This window comes from Camarhynchus parvulus, chromosome 20 (genome assembly GCF_901933205.1).
Source record: "Camarhynchus parvulus chromosome 20, STF_HiC, whole genome shotgun sequence".
Classification (NCBI taxonomy): domain Eukaryota; kingdom Metazoa; phylum Chordata; class Aves; order Passeriformes; family Thraupidae; genus Camarhynchus; species Camarhynchus parvulus.
This window is the reverse complement of record NC_044590.1, coordinates 13,493,339-13,515,335: the sequence shown is the minus strand read 5'-3', so window position 1 is coordinate 13,515,335 and position 21,997 is coordinate 13,493,339. Positions and strand designations below refer to the sequence as shown.

General features: G+C 40.5%; 1 protein-coding gene across 1 annotated transcript in view; it reads left to right on the top strand.

Moving 5' to 3' along the window:
• Positions 1-305: 305 nt before the first annotated feature.
• Positions 306-21,997, top strand: part of ITCH (itchy E3 ubiquitin protein ligase) — a 57,911-nt gene continuing 36,219 nt past the window's right edge. Inside the window, 1 exon segment of the mRNA XM_030963034.1 lies at positions 306-383. The gene's annotated coding sequence lies outside the window, so the exon portion shown is untranslated.

The window sequence follows — 21,997 nt, the reverse complement described above, 5'->3', positions numbered from 1 at the left end:
AGGCCCTTGTTCAAAGTCCCTCTCCAGCTCCCTCGGAGACCCTTTAGGCACTGGAAGGCGCTCTAAGTTGTCCCTGGAGCCTTCTCTTCCCCGGATGAGCACCCCCAGCCCCCAGGCTGGCTCCAGAGGATATGGAACTCTGCCCCTCACCCTGCCCCTCACGGGAGGCCCACCCCTCCCCTCCCCTCCCTGCCTCTCGACCCCGTGGCCCGCACCGAGCATGCGCAGTGCCTGGCGCGGGGCACGCTGGGAGCTGTGGTCCTTGCGCTGCAGCCGGGGGACTCGGCGCCTGCGCACGTCGCGCCCGATTTAGCAAAGTCGCTGCCGGAGGCCGGGCGGGCCGCGCTGCCATCTTGGACTGAGGGACGGGGGAGCCGCGGCCGGTGAGCGGAGCGGGCCGGGGGGTGGAGAGGGGGCACGGGGGTAGCGCTGGGGAGGGGACCCTGCGGGGGGCGCGGGAACCCCGCGGTCGGGCCCGGATCCGGAGGGGCTCGCTGAGGGCGGACCCGCCGCTCTGTACCCCCGGGCCCCGCGGGGCAGCTCCAGGAGCGGGGCAGCGCCGCTGCCTCCCCGGGACGCGGGCGGCGATCCCGGGACCCCAGCGCTGTCCGGCCCCGCCACCCCTCCGCGGCTGCCGGGGGCACCTGCCCGCACCCCGGTGCCTCCAGTTCCGAGTCTTTCCTCCGCCGTCCCCGGCAGTGTTGCGTCCCTGCCCGGCCGGACCCCGCCAGCCGCTCCCTGTTCCTGGTCGCCAGGATCTGCCCCTAAACCTTCGCCCTCTCGCAGGCTCGGTCCCTTCAGGGCTGTGCCTTCCGCAGCCCTTCCAGCACAGCCTCCTTCCCCCGTGGGTGTCCCCTCTGTCCCGGGGCTCCTTCCAGGTGTACGGGGCTTCGGTGTCTTTATCTCGGCCGGGTACAGCCGGACATTGAAGGAGTGTGTCCTAGCGATAAAGCGTGACTACAGCCAGAGGTTTATCCCGAACTGTTCCCTCTTGTAAACACGGCAGAATGGCAACGTTGGTGCCACCGCTCTATTTTGGAAACATGGACAAGTTCTGGCTGTTAACTCCTCCGCTACCACGCCGGTTTTCTTTGACCTTGTGTGCCAGTGCTGTCGAGATAAAAGCAGACAAAGGTGTTCGAGGACGTGTTTCTCTAATTTGCTCTAATAATCGAGAATTCAGCTTGTTTTAATTGCTGTAATTTGTGATGTTAAGTTATCAGAAGACCTGATCTGTGTGTGATGCAGAGAAAGGGGCAGGTGTAGCGTTTGGGATATCTGTGTTGTGGCAGCCTTTACCCTTGATGCTTAAGGAAATACCCCCAGCAAAACTTACCTTTATAGCTTAGTTAGACTTGAAGTCAGAAACCAGCGTATTTTAGACTGTCTTTTCCCAATATATTGCTGCTTATTGTCGTGAGTTTCTCATTGTTTTGCTTGGTCTCTGCTACCCTGCCTGTCAACCCTTTTGAAGAGAAGTGGAGAGAAATCTGGACTGGTATTTGAAAGAAGGCATTCGGTGGTGAGGGAGTGCCAGTAGATCTAGCAGTTGCTTGTATTTACCTGAGAAAAGGCACAGGCATTTAAGAATGAAACATGAATCACAGGCCATCTTTGGTTCTGAGGATTTTAATGCTTAAAAATGTATTGTTTGAAAAAACAGTAAATTCTTTTCTGTTTTCTTGAAGTGAAAGTCCAAAGCAGTTGTAATTTAATTACAATTACCTTACTATTCACTATAGCTGTTTAAATGTGGACTGTGTCTAGTGTGCATTCTTAGTTGTGATTTAGCTGACATTTAATCACTGCGCTGAATGCATTCACCTCCAAATGATCTTTGGAATAATATGTAGCATTCAGACCCAAAGTGAATTTTCTTGTCTTTAAAACGACAACAGTAGATGTGAGAGATAATTTGAGAGTGGAAAATAACTGAGACTTCTGAGTGCTAACTTTGAAAGCTTCTTACAGATTAAAGTTATTTTAGGGCTTAAGAGAGATTGAGAGAAGATTTATATGAATTTGTTAGTTAAGCAGCATCACCTCTTTTTCTTCCCTCAATTTTCTCTCCCTTCTTAAAATTCTGTTTCTTCTGTTGTGAAACCGACCTAAAACATGAGTTATCTTATTTCTTTGTTTTTAAGTTTCAAAATGGTTTGGGGAAAACTACAGCATAAGGTAATAGGAAGAAAGGCACTAAAGGAGCATGGTGTTTGTCTTCAGGAGATTAAATTTATAATTTTTTTAAGAGAGCTTGTCATAGACTGCTCGAAAAACGTTTCATGAGAGATTTACAAAGTAATTTTATTCTATTTTACAGCATGTGAAAGAGATGTTTGTCAGCAGCATTATCAGTATCAGTCAATGATAGCATCTAAATAAACATCTTTTGTGAGTTTAACCTGTTTAAACAAAGTGATAAATATATTCAGCCATAGTGAAGTACTTTTCAAGCAATAAAACCAATTTGTTTTCTTATTAAAAGCAAGGAAAAGAGTCTGCAGGGTGAGAGTAGAAGAAAAACCCCTTGCACATGGTAATGACACTCCTGGGAGTTTATTTTTAAGCTTTGCTGTTTGGGTGTCCAGTTATGTTCACGTAATGTTCTGGTTTTTGTCATTCTGCTGTACTTACTTGTAATTGCAGGAATTTCTTTGTCCCCTCACAACTGAGGAAAGTGAAGGTGTGTGCATAACCCAGAGGACTGTTGGCCACAGTTCCTTGCTGTGGCTGTGCTTTGCCCAGCTGCAGAAGTATTTTGAAGTGACTGCTTGCCTCAAAGGGGAAGTAGACAAGCCATGATTATAGTCTAGCTTGGGAGTATTCTAGATATTTAGTTTTACTGTCTCGTAACTTGAGTATTTTTAAAGACTGTAGGCAGTCCTTCTTGGGCCTGGTTGGACTGTTAGCTGAGCTAATTCTGTGTGCACATTTTGGTGAGAGAAAGGCTCTTCCTCCTCTTAGAAGACTAAAGCAATAGGGACTTGGTCAGTTTCTCTAAGTGACTGACACTCAGGTTTTACTGTAGTGCAGAGTTGCTGGAGCTGAAGGATTGATATTTTTCTTCATAAGAATTGCAAATTACACATAATAGGAATGAAAGTATTGCAACAAACTGGGAAAGAGTGTTTTGAAGAAGCCAGGGCCCTGTTTCATATGACCAGCTCTCAAGTTATGCCTGGAATTTCTGCTTTTACTATACCAAAGCACAGCAGGTTTTTTTCTCCCCTCTGAGGAAACACAATACCACATCTTGTTGTGCTGGTTATTCAAATAGTTTTTCAAACTTGGCAGTATGTTGCTGGGTTTTTTTGTTTTGTTTTGTTTTGTTTTTTAAGTTTTATTTTAGTCTTCCTGTTTAGGACCTGATAATTCCTGCCTTCCACCCACCTTGCCCAAGCTATTCTCAACTCTGATGCTGGGAGAGGCCGATTGTTTCAGTCAGGCACAGAACTCCTGTCATGTTTGCATTTACACCATTCTGAAGCTGGAGCTCAGACTCAAATGGTGCTGTTGCTCAGCAGGAAAAGGCCGATGCTCTTCAGATGGATTGTTCCAATTTGATTGTGTGGAACCTTGTTTCTAATCAGGAAGTGGAAGTTAGGTGACTTACCTTTCTTTACCTGAAATGTCCAGGTCTCAGGTTCTGGATTTGTTAGCCCATGATATGGAAGCTGGAACTTTCAAGAGGAGTGTTGCTATCAGCCTGTATAAAATTGTCATGTTCTCGGTTTTCTATTCTTTATAGGTCTAATTTTCTTTCAATGGCAGTCTTTACACATATTTTTTCTTTCTAAGTATTAACTGGATACCTAGTAATCTTTTTGAAGTTTATTACTAAGGAAAAGAAAGATCAAGTGAGAGATTAAGGTGATCTTGAAACAGAAAAAGACATGGTAAGACAGGCCTGCAATCTGCTTCTGATTTATTCATTAATTCATCAAATAAATAGCCATTTGCAGTGAAATATCCATTAGGAATATAAAATTTGTGACTGGAAGCATGTTAATTTTCAGAAAAATAAAATAGGCTCTTTGATCCCTTCAGTTTCATGTGATTGGGATGGAACTTTTGCCTGGGCAAGTCATTCATAACTTACTACCCTTTTTAGCTTTGCCTCATTCAGTGGAAAAAGTGAAGGAAAGCTCAATGCTGAGCGAGCTGAAGAGATGGACTGAGACACAGAAGAGTGGGTTCTGTTAATTTTTAACATGCTTTTGGTCAGTATCCATGCTTAGTGCCTTCCCAGTCCCCAGTGCTAGCTAACTTTTAATTGTATATTAACAATCACTAGTCTGGCTTAACAGTTAGAATCAGTTGCTCAGATATCCAGATTTTTATTTTATTCACTGCTGGCTTCATAAACACTTGAATGTATTAAGACTCGTTGCTCTGAATATTCCTCTTCTACTTTTCTGACACCCTGAGGTTTTTGCTCTGTCAGTGTTGCTCTTTTAATCTATTTGTAAAGCAGATAGATGGAGCAAGTTTGTTCTGTATAAGGATTCCTCATCTTTAAAGTTTTTTCTTTTACTTTGGCTTATCAGAGCCTGAATTAAGTGATCTGTGGATCGCTCTGATTAATTTCTCTTAAGGCTTGTCTCTACAAGTGTATATGCCTTGTATATGTACATGTGTATTTTCTACTGCTGTAAGTATATAATTTCAGAGACTAGATAAGAAATGTATTGACCAATATATAAAAATGTTCATAAAGTGGTAATGTATTTGTCCTAATCTTTAACCAGGCTTGCTAACTTCTGTGAAAGTGATGAGCTCCCTATTTTTACCAGTTTTACCTCAACACCCTTTCATTTCTATTCAGATTAAAACTTCCTGGGCAATCCTGCATGTGAAGGGCACTTTATAAAGGGAATGAGAGAAAAGAGAATTTGTGAGCTTAGAAGATAAAAAGTGAGACTTGTGTGACACTGACTTGCTTTTTGTATCAGGATCACAGCATGGTTTGGGTTGGAAGAAACATTAAAGACGGCAGTTCAAAGATCACAAAGCTGCTTTGGTTCTTAAATGTCTGTGATTGACCCAGTGCATGTGATGTCTTCAATGATGAAGCCTTCAGAGCAGTTTCTTTTCGCAGCTGTTTGAAGGGAAATAATGTGTATAATGGTAATGGTAAAGAGGAGGGAAAAGCTGAAGGAAGACACTTTGATCACCTCACTCTACCTGAAAGAAGTTTCCATAGCTACCCAAACTAAACAGCTCTCACCTGTGTTTTCAGGTGGAATACTCACCACATGTAACATTTCTGATTCCATTTGAGTGCTCATGACCTAAAGATACAGAGGAAAACTTAGGATCCACAGGCAGTAATCCTGAATGTAATTGGCATGTTCCTTCCACTTTGTGCATGTTAAATTGAATTTACCAGTAAGATTTTAAAATATCTTTTTTTTGCCTTATACCAATGAGGCATTTTGTGAATATTAAAAAGACCAATTTCCAAAGCAACGCTGCATTTATTAAACATGTGCCTGAACCAAATTGAGTTCAGGTCAATAAAAAAGGTGATGTGAGACAGCGGTGTTCTCATTGTTCTCCTGTGCACCCATTGAATCAGGGTGTTTAAGTCCTGGTCTGAAATCTGGTTTGAGCAGGTGGATTTGCTCTGTGTGGAGACCTGTTGACATTGCTGGTGGTTTATTTGATATTCTCCATGGTTTAAAGGTTTTAAACATAGCCCTGTGAGGTGTGGCGTGGTATGTCATGACTTTTTTCCGCTTTCCTTTCCTTTCCACTCATCATGAGGCTCTCTGACCTGCAAGATTTAAGGCACTAGTGAGAGTTTGAGTTATTAAAGAAAAAAACAAACATTTAAGCAGTGTCTTGCTTTCACATCTGCAGTGTGGACAAAATAATACTGTCCTGAGGGATATTGTAATGTGGACAAAATAATACTGTCCTGAGGGGGATATTAGAGGTGAAAGTGAAAATATTTTCAGACTAATGCCTGTTCATTTCAGTGCTGGAAGCTGCCCAGTGCACTCTGTGTTTGAGTGAAGAAGACACCAACAAAGTGAAATTCATAGTTAGGGGTGGCTGATGTGGGAGGTGACAGAGGAGGGACTTAGACACAGTAATAATAGGGATGAGATTTATTCTAAGAGTCTGTGTCGCAGCTGGGATTTCTTTGCTTTTTGGAATTTCACTTCCTGTTTTAAAAATAGTAAACTCTATACTTCGTATTCTATATTTCTGCCTTCATGACTTCTAATCTCACACACAGTAATGCAAACTACTTAAAGTGTCTGAACAAAAATTAGGAGAAAATTGTCAGTACTCCTCACATGGTTCAGACTCGAGGTTTGTATCTGTAAGGATGTTTTGCTGATTGGGATGGCCGTTGTGCAGCATTAAAACCGTATGAGCCTGTTCTTTTGCTCCAGTGTGTGGGTTCCATTTTGGTTTTCCACATGATGTGTGGCCAGGGAAGCCATGAAGGGGTGGATATATGGTATAGTGTGTTCACAATAAATTACTCTCCTTGCATAGAGTATTTTGCCAGGGCATGCAAAGTATGCGTCTTTTGTTTTTAAAAAATACACAATTTCACAGTTATCAGGGGTCCTAGGCTTTTTTTCCTGAAGATTCCTGGGATTAAACAGGTCCTTGAATGCCAGTTTATGACTAGAATTGACATAAAGATAGGGAAGGGCTGTGAGACAGGGGAGTGTCATGGGGAAGGGGGCCCACTCCTTGGGCAGCATCCAGCTGCAGGAGGAGAATTCCCCATCTTCATTGCTCAGTAGCTGCAGTGCTGACATGTGGATGGTACAGTTACCTCTGGTTCACTTGCAGGTTTTGGTTTAGGAGCCAATCCTGGGCTTCTTCACCAACCTGTGGGCTTCCAGTTGTATCCCAGCAGTAAGGCAAGTCCCTTGAAATTGAAGGATACAGTCAATGTTTGTTGTTAGAAGATGATCTTGTTCTTTTGTTTTTATTTAATGTGCAATTGTCCGTTTTTCACATAGAAGATCTAGGACATAAAGACTGAAACTTTTGTTTAAGGAATTTACTTATTACTTTAGTTGAAAGAATTAAGATTTCTGACATCTGCTTTATCTTTTTATAAAGGTTAAAGGAGTCTTAGGGCAGCCTCAGAAACCCAAATTTAATGGAAGTGTTGAGAATATTGGAACAGTGGTACAATTCTAGGCCACCTTTCTCCTATAGTTTCTGTTTTATTTTACAGAGAGGCATGAGCTGGACTTTAGCAAGCAGTCAGATTTTGCAGGGTTGGGATGGCTTTGTTGTCCACCCATGGCTGTACTTTGATGTTGCCATCTGGTCACTTGTAAAAAATTCCTAGGAGCAGGTATTGGACTTCTGTTGAAATTAGAAAACATGAAGATGACTCCTCTGGAATTAAAGGTTTTGCTTGCGGCAGTTTGCGGTTTTGGAAAAGACAGTGACCCGTAGCAGACTTTCAGATACCTCAGGGTTGATTTAAATAATCTCAATACTTTCTCCCCTCCCTGAAATTGTAATTTCCAGTGCATCTTTTGGATTTACTTTAGTAATAAATAATTTAGCTTGGAAAAATGCAACGTTTATTTTCAGCTGACACTGAATTTTGCACACAGCAATTTTACTTCATTTTCTTCCAAGTACTGGCTTTCCACTTCTAGTTTATTTGATTCTACTGTTTAAGAATACTCAGAGAAGCAGCTTATTTTTCTTAGGGGGCAGTGCATGTGTAGTCATACCCTACCTGTCAGAATTTCAGTGCGTTGTCTGCAGCAGTTCTTGTTCCCACAGCTGAGTCAGTCAACAGGAACTGTCTTACACCATCTACTTTGCTGAAGCAGGTACAAGCAGCAAGCGACAAAGAGCTTTCTTTTTCAAGAGATTTGAAGTCATCAGCACATTTCAGATATGTGGTTGTTTTGCTGGTAGTAGGGAATGATTCATCATTTCTTTGATGAGCCTTGCCAGGCTGAATTGCAGAGCTGTGCAGTCTGTTTCGATTTCGTTTATTGCTCAGGTACCTACAGTGATGATCATTTAGCAAGTTTTTATGGGCAGTATCTCATGAAGACTCCACAGGCCTTTTTATCTGTGTTCTTGGGAGCAAAGGAGTGGAGGTGTGTCTGGGGCTCTCTTCATTGCTATACCCACAGGGGGAGGTAATTTTGTGCTCATTAAACTTTCACTGGTGCTGTTGGACACTTAAAACAAGGTGCATTGTGTACTGGACAGTCCTGCACAGAACATCCTGAAAAATCGTGTTAAGATTCATGCAGACACCAGCATTGCACTTTTAGAAATTGCATCTGTTCCATTTGAGGCTTCCAGGTGAGATGGTCAGGGTTGACATTTTGCTGGTAGATAACAGTCTTTCCAGAAGCTACTTTTAAAAACACTACAGCTGTACAATTTTACAACCATATAAACATGTACAGCAACTGTAATGGCAGCTGAAATCGTCATTCTTAGTAATGACGACAGGTAATTGGGTAATTGAATGGTCAAGCTTTCGGATTTTTTTCATTCCCCAGAGTTAAAAGCTTTTTGCAGGTTTGTTTAGGTGTGTGTACGAACCATTGATAATGAAATGTAGCTCTGAGAAAGGAATGGGGAAATAATGTGAAGCAAGCACTGAGCTGTAAATAAGAGGTAAAACTAATGGCCGGAGATTATGAAATCCTCTGTAGGTGCTGCCCTCTGTTAATAACTGAATGTGTAACTGCTTCTGAAGGGACTTGTTCCAGAGCTGCAAGGTGGATGGTGAAACAGAAGGTGGTGGCCTCATATTTTGTTCTACTGTGTTATTTTACAGCAGAGAAAATGTTTCTTATTGACACTTTGATGTGCTTAGGCCTGAGCAGCAGGCCTCAGCCAGAGTTGACTTAAAAGATGAACCCTGGGCATTATGTGACTAACACTATCAGTATTATTTAGCTAAAAATAAATGACACAGATGCTTATGCTAGCTCTCTGTAACCTTGTGTAGTTCTCTGCAAGAAATGTATCATTTTAAGAAACTTTCCCAACCGACATGAATAGAGGTTTGTTTGTAGGGTATTTTAGGGGAAAACCCTCCCAGCCAAGGCCTGGGCTCTGGCCAAGCTCTGGCCCCTGCTGGTTGGGAAGTGTGCCATCAGATCCAGGAGTTTCTGTGCTAAAAATATCATCAGGTCACTTTGACTTGCTGATTTGGGCCTATAAAAACTGGACCCATTTTCAGGGAATTTGGAGACCTCACTCATGGATGGGATTTTCCCAGTTGCCAGGAAGAGTTCTCCAGGTCCTTCCTGCAAAACGGAGCTCCCCAGTGACTGTGGGCTCTGGATGATGGTGGAGTATTTAGGCAATTGGTGATGTATCTTTCTCAATCATTATCCTGTCTCTCATACAGCAATTATTAGGTGCATTACCTTGCTTCTTTTTGCTTGTTGCTAAAGCCAAGAGTGTAGTTTTATTGAATGTATTATTTTACTTTTGTGTTGCCTTAATATTCATAGTCAGACAAGACCACTCTTTCCACTGGTGTTTGTCCTTTAAATCTCCCCCATCAACTGGCAGAACACACTTCAAAAGTAATGCCTTTGAAGTACTTTTAAAAATAGCTGTAATACAAAAACCATGGATTTTTTTCTGATGACAAGTCACAAAATAATGTGTCAAATAAGTTAAAGTTCAAGTGGTTCTCTTAACATATCCAGTGATACCAACCTTTTATCTCTTCCTATAAGCATCAAATTAAGTTCTGCAGTTTCTGAAATTTGCTCATGAAGGTTGACTATTTCCACCTTTTTAATTGGAAAATAACTTAAAGCAGTAGTGTGAGCTGTGATGCTGAGTGGGTATGTCTGTACTAATGAGATAGGAAAGATAAATGTAGGCACTAGGAAATGAGGGAAATTCAGTGTATATGTGAAAATCATCAGGCTAAAGTGGTAGAAGAGCACATTGATGGGAAAGGCAGCTATGTTATGCTATGCAGCTATATTATACCTCCAAAATCAAGTTACCTGTGTAGACCTTGTGGGGATTTTTGACAGCAACATGTTTGTTTAGTTTTAGTATCATAAGTGAAACTTCAGTGCCAGTCTTTCCCACTGAGGTTTGGACTAATTTATATACACACTTAGGAGAAACTTTTAGAAACTGTTAAGAGGATCCTTTAAGTGACTCTCCAGCCTAAATTTGTCACAGATAGGACATTTTTTAGGTAAAAGAGAGTAATTAGTTTGAAAGTGCCAGGACAGCAGCTTTAAAGAAGCATGGGAGAGATACAGAGCAACATACAGGTAACTGTCCAGATTTGCTTGGGTAAATAATAGCCATATCAGTTAATATGAAGGAAATACATGAAAGCATGAACAAATTATGATATCTTTTTGAATAAACAGGGTATCACCCGTGATATTTAATGACTTTCTCATCTCTGATGTTTTTATAAAGATGGGATAGCACAGGTTCCAAGGCAGTGATATGTGAAATTTTTGTGAGGTTTCTTATTAGGGCAAAAGAAAATAAACCAGGAAACCAGTGTGCATATAAAGTGTCCAGTAAGAGCTTTATGTTGGGACAGTTGAACCAGTTGACTTTTGCATATTTTTCAGTTTCATGTAACCTGGTTGTCATTAATTGGAGCTGGCTAACACTTGGGTCTGCATAGTGCTGGACATGTAGGAAATTCACTCAAGCTATATTGCTCTGTTTGTTATAATACACAGGAGCAATAAGGGAAATGGAAGTAGTTGTTAAAAGTGAGAAGAAATTCCTGGTGCAGACTTGTGCATTGAATTTTAGTGTAGGACTTATGAAAAGCTGTAGAAATTAAAACCTTGATGTTCAAGATGAACATTACTGAACTTGAAGAAAGTGCAATGCTGATTTTTGCAATCTGTGCCTTTCTATTCAAACTAGTAAAACTTAAGCTGTATTAATAACTGAGCACTGAAAGGGGTCCTCAGTTTGGAAAAAAAATAGCCTACATGACCAGCTTGATGGATGTCTCTTTAGAGCAGGAATCTGCTACAGGACAGAGACTCAAAAAGAAAAACAGGACAGGTACAACAGGAATTACTGAGGTTATTTTAGGGAACTCAAAGAATCACAGAATACCTGAAGTTGGAGGGGACTCCTGGACAAGAGGGCTGATCCAAATTCATCTTCTTAGAGCGAGGCTAGTTAGAGCGGTCAGTAATGTGTTCAGTCAGGTTTGGAATGGCTCTGAGAACAGTGATTTTAACCTCTCTTGACAAGTTCTCTGCTCTTCAACCACCCCACATAAAAATAAATTACTCCATCCCCTGTTTTTAGGCTGAATTTCCTGCATTTTAATTTGTGCCTGCTAGCTATTGTCTCATCCCTGAGTACTGCTAGGGAGAGTCTGCCTTCAGCCTTTTAACTCTTACAAGTATTTATACACACTGATTAGGTCCTCCTGATCATTCTCCTTTCCAGGCTTGACAATCCTACCTTTCTCAGCCTCTTCCCAATCACTTTATTGTCTCTATACCCCTTTGCTGGTGTCACATCAGTCCATCTGTGTCACTCTTGATTTGGGGAAGCTAAAGAGTGGTTCTAATTCTAGAATTAGAATGAAAGAAAATGATCACCTTTCTCATGCTGCAAGTGATGCTTTTTCCTAATCCAGGATGCTGGCAACCCTTTTATTTGTTGTTACTGTGAGGAAGCATTGCTGGTTCATGTACAACAGCACCAGTGTCTTCTGCAGAGTTGTTTGCTGTCAGCTGCCCCCCAGCATTTGCTGGTTCATGGGTTTATTCCTCCCCACGTACAGAACTTTGCACTTCCCCTTGTGGAATTTTTGTTCCATCAGCATATTTGCTGAGGGTGAGCTGGGTCCAGGTCATAAATGGGGAACTTAAACAGTGCTGGTCAAGTCTGTACCCTTGGGCTCCAGCACCAGTGCCTGGGTTCTAACTGGGCAGTGCACCTCTGATCCCAGCCCTGGCAACCTTGCCCTTCATCCAGGCTTGCAGTCTGCCCCCTGCTCCTGCCTGGCCCCTGCTTCATCCCCTTGTGTGAGGATGTTGTAGGACATGGTGTTGTCCCAGCTACCAAGTCATCTTCTCAAAGAAAGCTATTGGGTCTGTCAGACATTATTTCCTCTTTATAGAACCACGCTGACTAACACAAATCACTTTCTTGTCCACATTGTGTTTGGAAATGGCTCCTACGAGAATTTGCTCCCTGACCTCCCTGGGGTTGAGATGACACTGATCAGTCTGTCTTGGATCATCCTTCTTGCTCTTTCAAAGAAAGGAGTGTCATTTGGTTTTTTCAGTACCAGAAATGTGGAGAGTCACTCACAGGAGTTGGACTTTTCACTTCAATGTAGCACAGAGTGGGCTTCGCTGATTTTCTGTAATGCATAGAATGAACAGGAGAAGAAACTTCAGTTCTTCACCATCTTTCTAGATGCTTAATACTCCTGGAAATTTATACTCCTTGTGATAAAAAACCATTTGTGCTTACAGAGATAGTGGTACTCAGTGACTGCTCCTCCTTCCACATGAAACAAGCAGTTCTGTAGTCTGGCTCATCACTTAGGCCTCAGGGAGACAATCTGTTACCCTGTTTGATGACACAAATCTGTTGTGCTTTATGACAGACCTTTTTTTTTACCTACAGCATTCATCATTCATATTGAATAGACATACAGTCTAAATGTAATCTTAATCTCTTTGACTAAATACTCTGTTTTTTCTTAGACCAGAGCACAGAAGTTAAAACTTCCTAGTAGTTTTGTAGAAGCAATTTTCTAGACATGATTTTGCACAGAAGAAGGGATGAAGCACATCTGTCTCACTGATGGAGAGTGAGAAACTTTGGGATTTCCTTTTTATAATTTTATAAAGGAAAATATTCTGAAAAAGAATCTCCTCTGAAACTGTCAGAATGGAATGAAAGGTGGCAGTTCAGAAACAAAGTGGCCCAGCAAGGTCAAACATGAAAATACTCATGTCCATGTGCAGGGAATTAAAGAAGAACAGAAGTAATGCAAAAGAATGAACTTGAGTCAGTGAATGTGAGAGACCTGTGGAGGTTTTCCTCGTGGCCAGAATGCATAGCAGAGAGAACAGGAAAAGAAACAATCTTCATTAGTGATTTAATTGTTTTAATTTGGATAAGGAGTGCACTTTGGAAATTAATCCACTGAATGTTCTCACAGACTGCACTCGATTTGACTTGTGAAATCAGCTTGGGTCAAGGAAGCTGAGTTGCTTTTGGATGAAACTAAACTGGAAGTTGTGGTCTTGCTTGTGTTGGACTGTGGGATCCCACTGGAGCTGTCAAACTAAAACCCCAAGAATATATCCCATGTGGGTTTCAGGTCTGCAGACCTTCCCGCCTGGTGCCATTCCTGTTGTACTGCGCTGCTTGTGGGTGTGGGCACAGCAAATCCTCGTGAGGGAGTTCAGAGACCATCACTGGCAAAGGCTGTGCCATTGTGAAAGGGGCTGCAGCAAAAAAGAGACAGGTTGACTACAGTAATTCTGAAAGGTGTGGGTACAGAGTTTTTAGGAATATCACAGTGCAGGAGGTGAAAATGGGTCTGTAAGAAAATAGGAATCTGTTTTGGCAAGTAATTCCTGCAGTGAAGCTTAGAAGCCATATGACAATGCAATTAGCTGGGATAAGCTGAAGTAATCTTATTCTTAAATACAGGTTTTAGTATCATTTTTTTTTATTTTTCTCTGAATGTGTACTACATGAACAAGTTTTGAAAATGAGGCAGCAGTGAAAGTCTTCAAGAAAAAACAAACAAATAAAAAAACCCACCTAAATTGAGAATAAGTGAAGCATTTATATAGATTGTTATTAATAAAAGGTACAGAGAAATACTCATCCTAAGGTGTTAAAGGAGTAGCTGAAAAACTGAGCAGGAGAATCCTTCCACAGGAGTTAGCTTGGAAACTCTTCTCAGTCTTTCAGTTGAAAGCCATGTGAAATGAATGTACAAGCATACACTGAAAAAATTATTGCACTTCTAAGAATTAAATAATGTAGCAAAACAAATCTTGTAATGTACAATGTTTGGGCTGTTTTTTTTAACTGTTAGATTTTTCCTGTGGTTTAGAGAAGCTGTTTGATTTGTGGTATGAGGTTTTGACAGAAGTAAGCAATCTTGACCCTGAGCAATCTCTTATCACCAATATCAAGAGGAATAAAATTTCTAAGGAATGCATATTTTTGTAATTTCATTTTTAATATGTTTTAGTTTCCTTGGTAGGTTTTAGCAGCAGTGTGGTATGGAGATGAGAAAGGCTGACATGTTAAGGATGGAAGGCATTATGCACATTCATGCCCTAGTAAAATAGCACGTGTTTGTGTAAAGCCTCAGAGCCACTCACTTTATTGTCATTGTATCTGCAAGCATGAATATCTCTTAAGATGCCTTTATTATAACTTGTATTTTGCTCTTAGTTGAGTGTAATGAACATTTCTACAAGTCAATTGAGCAGCTTGGGTTAACACTGATGTTCCTTGTTTTGGAGGATGTTGGACAGGATTACCCCCAAAGGCCCTTTCCAGCCCAAATTATCACTTGCTTCTATTAAAAAAAAATAAAAGTAAGAACTTGAAAGCAATTCCTAGAAATGTGTTCTTGTTTTAAGATATCCTCATATGGTCTTTTAGTAACCCATTTTCATTTATGTTATTTTCAGGTCATTCTTAGATCATGTTTTGCTTAAGCGCACAACATAGGGAAGAGCAGGAATACATGGGGAGGTTCTGAGAGGTAAAGATATAAATGTAGCTTGGCACTTGTTAAGACTGTTTTCAGAAATCTCCAAGAGTTAAACCAAGCATGCTTTTCTCATCCTCAGTGAAAATTTTCACAAGATTAGGTACCCTGACTTCAAAGTCAGTGCCTATTCTGTGTATTTTTTCTCCTTATCCTTAATTATCTGGGTGCTTCATAACAGGCAAAATTTTGGGGTTTTTTTCTGGTGTCTTTTCATCTTTTCGAGTTCTGTTCATGTGTTTCATGGTTTTAATCCATGAATGCCTTTGTTTTAAATATGTAAGTGTTAATTTGTGTTTTTCATACTGCTTCTACTAACTTAGATTGCAGGAAAACTGTTGAAATACCTCTTCCAGGCAGTCATCAGTTAATAGATTTAAGAACATTGCCTAAAGGAGGGGAAATACTGTAAAGTTTTGACTTAATGTTTTTCCTCTGAGTGATCACATTAAGATAATTTCATTGCCCTAATCAAAAATTAATTTAATAACATGAATAAGTAGCTTATAGCTTGTGGATTTATGTGACTATCTCTTCTCACTACTGTGTCATGCAGCTGAAGCAGTGATAAGCAGAGGTCTCCAGATAAATTCTTTCCTTCCCCTTCCCATAGCAACAGGCAGGAAGGGACTTTGGGTAAAGTTCTTCAGAAGATTCCTTTGCCTGCTGTCATGGGAAGGTCTAAAATAACCTGTTGTGAACAGCACCATGAATATTGGACTGAGATGCTCAAGACTGGGATTTTTGCTTTGTAGGAGCCTCTCTGCATCTGAGCCAACTGAAACTAAATATGACTGTAGGGCTAAATAAGCTTTTACAGGGCAGATGGAACAAAATGTTATTGTTTTGGGTAACTGTTTTGTTAACTACCTCGTGTTGCTTCTCTTCAGTGCTTCTTTGGGCTCAAAGTCGTCCTTTCTGATAAAATGTGTGTTGGGAAACCTGATCTCTGAATTACAAAACAGATACATGTATTTCTACAGCCAGGGTTGGATGTTACTTGGGTGAACAATAACTGAGGCTGTGTGCTGTAGGGTTTTGTGTTTATCAAGCAGCTGCAGTTTACAGAAAGCACTGAATGTTCTCAGATACCTGGTCAGGTTAATGTCAGAGCAGTTTAACAGTGACTGCTTGGAAGTGTCTGGCCGCACTGTGTGCTTTTCCCTGGAGAAAATTCTCTTCCAAGGTTACCACTGAAAAAATACTGTTTATACTTTCTAGGTGCTTTCTTTATAGAAACCTCAAAATGTGACAGTTGAGTTTTTTTTAAAGTGAAGTAGAAAATATTTTATTGCCTGTTAGGGAAATACATGCTGTTAATGACATTGCTTTAATGTGTCTTACTTCTGAGGAAGGATATCCCTAAAGTTACAGCACAGAATATTTCTTTAACCTCTGTTTCCTCAAAAGTCCATGTAGGACATGGTTCACAGTGCAAGGAAGTGGAAGAATTAAGAGGGGAAGCTGTAATTTATTTCTACAAGATATGAGACTTCTGATTGCTAGAACTTGATGCCTTTTTTTGTTAGAGATCTAGAATAACAATCTAACAGTCCTAGTAACACCAATATTTAAGGTCAGAGGGATTTTGGAGATGCTAAAAGGGTATTTCCCTATGGAAGAAGAGTATTGCTCATTCTGAAAAGTTGGTTCCCTGTAGTCAAATCATTCCCAATTCTAGGACTTTAACCTTTCAAGGGCATAAACTCTCTGCTCACAGTATTGTCTCCTGGTGAGTTTCAGATTGTGGGTTTAATTTGTGTTTTGCAAGCTGAACTTCATTTAAACCATTCTGTAAGAAATGTGATGGTCGTAGCAGAGCAATGGGGTGGGTTAACCATGGCTGGCTGCCAGGTGATCCCTCTGCCTCCTCAACCAATTATGATTAGATGTGTTTGATAAGTAAAACTCTTGTGTGCTCACACCTTTAGGAGTGTCCATTGAGAAAAGGCAGCAAGCAGTGAATTAAAACTCTTTCCAGAAAAGGGGGCCTAGGAAAGAGTTCTGCCCATCATGAGCTAGATAAAAGAGCAGACCCCTATAAATGAGCTCTTACTTTGTGTGTTGCCAGCCCATGATAACACCTGGGAACTCTCATCTATAAAGGAACAGGCTTGAATATCTGGTTTCTTGAATGAAAAGCAATTTGTCTTGTTGTGCAGGTAGCAAGGTAACTACTTACCTTTCCACTCCACAGATTGTGACTTTGTTCTGGTCCTGAACTCCCACTGCGAAGTTTTCCTGAAACCTCATCACAGAAGCATTAGAATGAAACAGTTCTGAGTCAGTGCAGCATTGTGTTGTAACAATGTGATTACCAAAGATTTTTTGCAAAGAATTTTAAAGGCCAAAATTAATTTCTAAAAGCAGTGGTTTGTAAAATGCAGGAGTTAATCCAGTTAATGTCCAGTTAATATGGGTAAATCCAGTAATTCAAAGATCGGTTTGAGTTTGTGGTAGTGACTTACAACTATTCCAGTTTCACTGCCTTCTCCTCTGTCATCTTAATACTAGTTTAATTCTCTGTACTGGGGGTTACTGTTCATGCCAAGTTTCATAGATGTTTTCCAATGGCAGCCTCTAAGAACCAGCCAGTTTAAGTGTTGCTGTATTTTGAAGATTACAGCAGTGAACCAGTTTTAGCTTAGTGGTTTGCATATATGAATTGTTGTCCTCTTTGAAATGGATTGTACCATGAGAAGGAAATGGCTGAAACAAAAATAGACCATCTCTTTGTTGTTACAAATGGTTTTAATTATCCTGTGCAGCTCTCTGCAGTGTCTGCTCTTGCCAGGCTTTTGGAAATGAAGCAAAAGGCATATGAGGTTCATGTACATTTTTCCTTTTTCCCTTCTTTGAGCATTTCTTAAAAGTTAGTAAAAGCTAACATCCTCCTAATTAGGAAGGAAATCCTTTGGGAAGTTGTCTGAGTTGGTGGCAGTACCAGTTTTATCCCTTTTGTCCTGCCTGCCACAGTTTTAGTCTAAGAACAGTTTGTGGTTGGGGAATTTCTGATGTACTGAAAGTGTGAAAAACTATCAAATTATGCTTGTCTTTCTTGGTTATTTTTATATTGCAGTTCTTTTTTTTTACACATTGTCTTTTCCCCATTCTGTTATTCAGAATCAAATGCTACATGTGTGTAGAAAAAAGTGGTGTGAACTATTTCTGCTGAGGTGCAGGTTTCATAAGCAGGCTTCTTGTTCCAGAGAAATGCTAATGACTGAATTCTATAATTTTGCTGTAAGTCTCTAGTTTGGGAGGCCTGAAGACAGTTTAATTTGGGCTGCAGTGTTGGAAGCATTTTTCTCCTCAGGCTGAAGTTGATAGACCAGTTTTTCTAACCTGTGCCATTTGCACAAGGAGCCCTACCTGGTGATCCCAGGTATTCAGGGGAAAGTTAAAGTGAGTATCACTGGATGTCTGCTTACAACGTTTCCAGAGTTATTCTGCCTTTCATTGGGCAATGTCTTTCTTTGCTTTGGTAGGCAGAAGGAATGTTTTTCAACATTTCCAACTTAAAAACTTCAGATTCAGAAGAATTTGCTATGCTCAGTTCTCTCTTGAAGTGGTAGGTATTTAGAAAAAAGGAATCAGCACTGAGGATTACTTTTGCATAAATAATTGTTTCTAGAAAAGGTCTTTAAGGTTGATAGTATGTAAATTCTTAGTGTTTGCTGCTGTAATTTAAGATGTGTTTGTGACAATCATTTTTTGATGCCATTGTTGTATATCAATATAGTGTCACCCTCGTCATTCATGTTGCACTGAGGTCACAGGAAGTTAGTTAAGCAAAATTCACCATGAGTTTACAGGGTAAAGAGTCTCACTCTCTTTACCAGGGATAATGTGATATTAATCTTTAAAATCTCACACTACTTACACCCTCTCACACATTTCTTTAACTCAGGCTCTCACATGTGTACTCTCAGACACCACAACATTTCTGGGTCTTGAGGTGGGATAGTTGGTGTCTCTTTTGTGCTTTGTGGAGGATGGAACTAATGGTGTCTGTCGCTGTTCATTGTGCTCCAGGTTCCTGTTGGTGATAACAAACTACTTCACATATGGATATTTTATATCCTCTGGGAGTCAGGAGTTGTTTTTTGCTAGTCCTGTGCTCCAGAATCTGGCTTACTTCAGCTTCCATAAATCTTCAGTGGAGGCTAATGCTGCTTTTTTTTTTTCCTTATTTGGAATATCCATCTCTTTAAAGCTACAGTCTGTTTTCCTGTTGGGCTGACAGGAAGTGGAATGACATATGTGATGTGACATAACCCTGTTGGCACTCTCCTCTTTGAAGCACAGGCTGTTTTGCTGGTCAGGCATCTGTGCTGGAGTCTTATCAGAATGAAGGCATCCTGGCCTTGACAAAAACATTCCTGTTTTATTCTTGTAAGAAGTGCCCTTTGTTATCAATCAAAGCCATTTTAACTCTTGTTTAGCTGATTTATGCATGTTTTCATCCCTACTTTGTTCATCTCAATTTAGCATCTTCATTACATTCTCTATAAGGTATGTTTGTTCATAGCAGTAAAAGATTCAATAGAAAAGTTCAGAATGGAGGCTCTGGAGAACAGATTCAGATCATCTCACTAGTCAAGTTAGACCTGTTGATTTAGAGAAGATGTAGCTTCTGACTCGATATACCACTGTCCTTGGAAGGGGTGATCATCTGTACAGAGCTGTAACAAGAAAGTGATTCCTGTGTTGAGCCAGGAGTACAGTACATATATATGTATATATGGTTCAGATATGAAAAAAATATACTATTTTAAGACAGGATAGTAGATTAAGCTTCTACTTCAGCATCAAGGATTTCTCATTTGTAACCCTACTGTAGGGCCAGGACAGAAGTTGGGCACCTCTTTTTCATTTGTTTTGTGGCTGATATATCTTGCTTGTCCCTCCTTGCAGCCTCTGAAGGTCATGTCACTCGGTTTGCTTCCCAAACTGATTGAACTGTATTCCCCACAAACATATTTTTAACCTGTGCATTGAATTGGCTCCAGTCTTATCTTTCAGTCAGGATCACTCTTATTTCTCACAGAGCAGCTGTGTGGACATTGGCTTTGTACCTGGATAACCTGAGCCTGGAGGCTGCAGGGAGCTGTGCCTGTGCTGGCTCTGATGGCAGGGGAGACAGGACCACACAGCTCAGTAATCCAGCCCATGGCCTGTTTTCAGACCCATCGTGTATCTGACATTTGTACAAAAACCAATTTGGGCATTTTAAATTCCAGCAGTTGTATTCTGGCACAGACTGCTTGGATTCTCCAGACTTCTTGGTGAAGTAGATGGATGTAGTGCTGCTCACAAAGTAATGGCCAAAGGGAGCCAAGCTGCATTCTGTGTTAAACCTCTCTGATCCATTCCTTATATAAATATCCTGTGATGCAAACCTCATAATTGCTTCCCTTTCCAACGTGTACTCAACACTCTTTATAATCTGTGTCTGTTCTTTTCTCCCTGGTTGATTACTCAGCAGTTTCTTCCTTTCTGTCTTTTGACTTGTTTGAGCAAACCTGACCACGTCCTTAAAACTTATTTTAGGGGAAAAAAATGTGTAAACCACTAAAACCAGCTTTGTCAAACCACATTTTGCTTTAAAGATGAAACTTGAACAGTTAAAGTAACTGCAAATTTGCTAAGCAAGTAAGTCGCCAAGCTCCCTGTCTCTGTCTGGACTCACTGTGTAGTTATAGCTAACATTAGAGAGAAAAACCTTTTCCACAGTATGCATGCCTTCAGTTAAAGAGAGGCTTCAGTGTTTGGGGGGAAGGAGAGGAAGCATTTCTATAATTTCTCACACACAAAAAAGTGCATGTATTTATCAAGTACCTGTTAATAAAAGGGACATGTTGCATTTTGCATGCAATTTTTTGAACAAAATTTTTTATATTTTATAGTTTTTTCCAAAAGTCTGTATTCCCATTACATAGTGAAGTTCTCAAAACCATTTTTAAAATTACTGGGTATGTTAATAGAATTTTTTTCATTATGCAGGTTTTTTTTCTCCATTATTGAAATTGCAAATGCACTTTGAATAGGAACACCTGCAAAGAGCAGCTTAGCCTATTCTTAAAATTAATTACTAAACATAAGACTTAAAGCAGCCAACAATGTGCAATTATTTCAGTATTTTTTAAATTATAAAGAGCATGTGCCAACATATTTCCAAAGCTATGCATGTGGAATACAGTCACAGGGTTTCATTCTCACCTCAGTGTCTCCTTTCCAATAAATACAAAACAAAATTACCTTCTTTAGTAAGCTGGTTCCTTACCAGATAAGTTCCAATGCTGAATAAAGTCACCCAAGTTAAATTGGTGTGACACTGAAGGTCTCTCAATCCATTGATAGCATTTTTTTTCTGTCTATACTCCCTGATTTTTGTGGTTTGAGGAGCTCCTGCCCAGCTCTTCCCTTCCTTTGGTTTAACCACAAAGCACTAAAAAGGGTGGGGATAAAAGCAGCTTTCTTGTGATTTCTTAGAAAAATAACTGAGATCCTCCTTTGCTGCCTTCCTTTCTCCCAGTGTAGCATTTGGGTTGCACTCTCCTTCTTTTACCCCTCACACTGTAAACTGTGGTGGAAATTTGTTGTCTTAGATGAAAATTGCCCAGCAGCACTGGGTCAGGCCGGGGGGAAGCTGCTGGGAAAGCTCTGCAGGTGGGATTCAGAGAACAGGACCAAAAGGATGCGTGGTCTGAGTTTCCTGCTATGAGGCAGGTTTATTTTAAGCAGTGTTTGTTCAAACCTGCCTGAGTACCAGCAATGGTGCGTGCAATTATGAATATGAGTATAATTTATCTAATAATTTACATATTATGGTAGGATGTTGTAGAACCAAACCTCCCTTGGAGCAGGTATGCAGCCACCGAGGAAGTTCAGACAATTGTTTCAATGGTTTATTTTTAGTTGCAAGAAGATACTCTGTCTCTATTCTATCTTTTTATATGCCAAATAATTTATATTGTTCATTTCTGAGAAAATCATACTTACCTGATCATGCTCTGAACATCTGCCCCAATCATTCCGTCACAGCTCTCAAACCTTTCAGTTGATGTTCCTAAGTTTCAGATTCTGACAGTTTCTTGGAAGTGAGTTGCAGCATCTGGGAGAAAAATGGCAATAGGAATTTTCTATAATTTAAAACAAAACAAAGCCAGAACAACAAAACACCAATCAACAACAACAAAAAAACCTCAAAACCCAGCCCAAACCACACAAAACCCCTAAATATCCATG